Below are 3,298 nucleotides of genomic sequence, written 5' to 3'. Positions count from 1 at the left end.
CTCACAGTGGCCTTGGATAGATCAGAGACTAGATTTGCTAAATTAGAAGCATTTTGTTCAGAGTTCTCTGTCTGTTGCTGAGTGGATGATGGAAAAGGTTTATTAGTGTTAAACCTGTTTCTTCCACCATTATTAAAGCCTTGTTGAGGCTTTTGATCCTTCCATGAGAAATTTTGATGATTTCTCCATGATGAGTTATAGGTGTTTCCATAAGGTTCACCTAAGTAATTCACCTCTGCTATTGCAGGGTTCTCAGGATCATAAGCTTCTTCTTCATACGAAGCCTCTTGAGTACTGTTGGATGCAGCTTGCATTCCATGCAGACTCTGAGAGATCATATTGACTTGCTGAGTCAATATTTTATTCTGAGCCAAAATGGCATTCAGAGTATCAACTTCAAGAACTCCCTTCTTTATAGGCGTCACATTACTCACAGGATTCCTTTCAGAAGTGTACATGAACTGGTTCTTAGCAATCATGTCAATGAGTTCTTGAGCTTCTGCAGGCGTTTTCTTTAGGTGAATGGATCCACCTGCAGAGGTATCCAATGACATCTTTGATAACTCAGATAAACCATCATAGAATATATCCAGGATGGTCCATTCTGAAAGCATGTCAGAAGGATACTTTTTGGTCAACTGTTTGTATCTTTCCCAAGCTTCATAGAGGGATTCACCTTCTTTCTGTCTGAAGGTGTGAACATCAGCTCTAAGCTTGCTCAACTTTTGAGGAGGAAAGTACTTGGCTAAGAAAGCCGTGATCAGCTTATCCCAAGAGTTCAGGCTGTCTTTGGGTTGAGAATCCAACCATAATCTAGCTCTGTCTCTTACAGCAAAGGGGAAAAGCATGAGCCTGTAGACTTCAGGATCTACTCCATTAGTCTTAACAGTATCACATATCTGCAAGAATTTAGTTAAGAACTGAAAAGGATCTTCAGATGGAAGTCCATGAAACTTGCAGTTCTGCTGCATCAGAGAAACTAATTGAGGTTTCAGCTCAAAGTTGTTTGCTCCAATGGCAGGAATGGAGATGCTTCTTCCATGTAAATTGGAATTAGGTGCAGTAAAGTCACCAAGCATCTTCCTTACATTATTATTATTTTCGGCTGCCATCTCCTCTTCCTGTTCGAAAATTTCTGAAAGGTTATCTCTGGATTGTTGTATTTTAGCTTCTCTTAATTTTCTCTTCAGAGTCCTTTCAGGTTCTGGATCTGCTTCAACAAGAATATTCTTGTCCTTGCTCCTGCTCATATGACAAAGAAGAGGGCACAGAAATAATAATAATAATAATATGGATCCTTTATACCACAGTATAGAGATCCCTGTGTGAGGAGGGTTGAGATGTGAGATGAGATGTTAGTAGATGAATAAATAAATAGACTAAGATGGGAGAGGGAGAATTTTCGAAAATAATTTTTGAAAAAGGGTTAGTGATTTTCGAAAATAGTTTTTGAGAAAGGTTAGTAATTTTCGAAATTTTTTTTTAAATCAAAAATAAAAATAAGTAGTCAATAAAAAAAATTTTTGAAAAAGAGGGAAGATATTTTCGAAAATTAGAGAGAGAGAGAGTTAGTTAGATAGTTTTGAAAAAGTTAAGAAACAAACAAAAAGTTAGTTAGTTAGTTGAAACAAATTTTGAAAAGATAAGAAGTTAGGAAGTTAGAAAAGATATTTTGAAAATCAAATTTTTGAAAAAGATGAGATAAGAGGATATTTTTGAAAAGATATGATAGAAATTAGTTTTTGAAAAAGATTTGATTTTTAAAATCACAATTAATGACTTGATTCACAAGAAATCACAAGATATGATTCTAGAACTTAAAGTTTGAATCTTTCTTAACAAGCAAGTAACAAACTTGAAATTTTTGAATCAAAACATTAATTGTTATTGTTATTTTCGAAAATTATGTGATAAAAATAAGAAAAAAATTTTTGAAAAAATTTTTTGGATTTTTCGAAAATAACTAAGAAATTTGAAAAAGATTTGATTTTTGAAAAAGATTTTGAAAAAGATGAGATTTTTAAATTGAAAATTTGATTTGACTCATAAAAACAACTAGATTTTTAAAAATTTTTGAAAAAAGTCAAATCTAATTTTCGAAATTTTAAGAGAGAAAAAGGGAAAGATATTTTTTTGATTTTTGAATTTTTATGATGAGAGAGAAAAAATTAAAAACATCATTTTCATGTTTTTCTCTTTTATTTTTGAATCAAAACAAGGAATGCATGCAAGAACACTATGAATGTCAAGATGAACACCAAGAACACTATGAAGATCATGATGAACATCAAGAACACAATTTTGAAAAATTTTTAATGCAAAGAAAACATGCAAGACACCAAACTTAGAATTCTTTAATGCTTAGACACTAAGAATTCAAGAATGCATATGAAAAATAACATACAACACAAAACAAAAAATCATCAAGATCAAACAAGAAGACTCACCAAGAACAACTTGAAGATCATGAAGAACACTATGAATGCATGAATTTTCGAAAAATGCAAGATGAATATGCAGTTGACACCAAACTTATAACATGACACATGACTCAAACAAGAAACACAAAAAATATTTTTGATTTTTTATGATTTTCTAATTTTTTTTGGATTTTTTTGAAAATTATATGAAAAAGAAAAAATAAGGATTCTAAAATTTTTAACATGAATTCCAGGAATCTTGCATTCTTAGTCTAAAGCTTCAGTCCAGGAATTAGACATGGCTCACTAGCCAGCCAAGCTTTCAATGAAAACTCCGGTCCAAAACACTAGACATGGCCAATGGCCAACCAAGCTTCAGCATGTAAATCAGACATGACATGCCTGACATACCCTACAGTCGTATAACAGCTGATGGTTGGAAGCCTCAGTCCAAATGAATTTAGACATGGCTTTACAGCCAGCCAGGCTTCACATGCTTCATGAAACACTAGAATTCACTCTTAAAAAATTTTGAATAAAAATATATTTTTGAAAACAAATATTTTTTTTTGAAAACATTTTTATTTTTATTTTTTTTAAAACTTTTTTTTAAAATTTTTGAAAAGAAAACAAAAAGAAAATTACCTAGCAACAGGATGAACCGTCAGTTGTCCATACTCGAACAATCCCCGGCAACGGTGCCAAAAACTTGGTACGCGGAATCGTGATTACACTTTAATTATGTAAAATTCATTGCTCTTTCTATCCCTGGAAATGGCGCCAAAAACATGATGCCAAGACCATGGTTCACAACTCCGTGTAACTAACCAGCAAGTGCACTGGGTCGTCCAAGTAATACCTTACGTGAGTAAGGGTCG

At 32.8% G+C, this 3,298-nt stretch overlaps 1 non-coding gene across 1 annotated transcript; it reads left to right on the top strand.

The window, feature by feature from the left end:
• The first annotated feature begins 608 nt into the window (after positions 1-608).
• LOC112739629 (small nucleolar RNA R71) lies at positions 609-716 on the top strand. Its single transcript, XR_003170560.1, has one exon. It is a non-coding gene; the product is annotated as a small nucleolar RNA R71 (small nucleolar RNA).
• Positions 717-3,298: the final 2,582 nt, after the last annotated feature.

The sequence above is a fragment of the Arachis hypogaea genome, chromosome 13 (assembly GCF_003086295.3).
Source record: "Arachis hypogaea cultivar Tifrunner chromosome 13, arahy.Tifrunner.gnm2.J5K5, whole genome shotgun sequence".
NCBI lineage: Eukaryota > Viridiplantae > Streptophyta > Magnoliopsida > Fabales > Fabaceae > Arachis > Arachis hypogaea.
This window is presented reverse-complemented; position numbering and strand designations above follow the sequence as displayed.